Source organism: Fulmarus glacialis, unplaced genomic scaffold, assembly GCF_000690835.1.
Source record: "Fulmarus glacialis isolate BGI_N327 unplaced genomic scaffold, ASM69083v1 scaffold6460, whole genome shotgun sequence".
Classification (NCBI taxonomy): Eukaryota; Metazoa; Chordata; class Aves; order Procellariiformes; family Procellariidae; genus Fulmarus; species Fulmarus glacialis.
The window spans coordinates 17,284-17,493 of record NW_009186991.1 but is presented as its reverse complement, the minus strand read 5'-3'; positions in this window follow the sequence as shown (position 1 = coordinate 17,493).

Genomic DNA, 210 nt, shown 5'->3' with positions numbered 1-210 from the left:
GTTACGGGGTTCGTCAGGCCCCGGGGTAGTTGAATGTGCCTTCTGCAGCATCACCCGTGATGTGGTGATGGGGCCATGTTATGTCACGGTCTTCCCTGCAGCTCCCAGGGTGTCACGGGTGACACAGCTGTGTCTGAGGTGTCGGTGTGGTCAAAAAGAGGGTGATGGGAACATCCACAGTCGTCGGTGTCAAATTTTTCTTAGAGATAC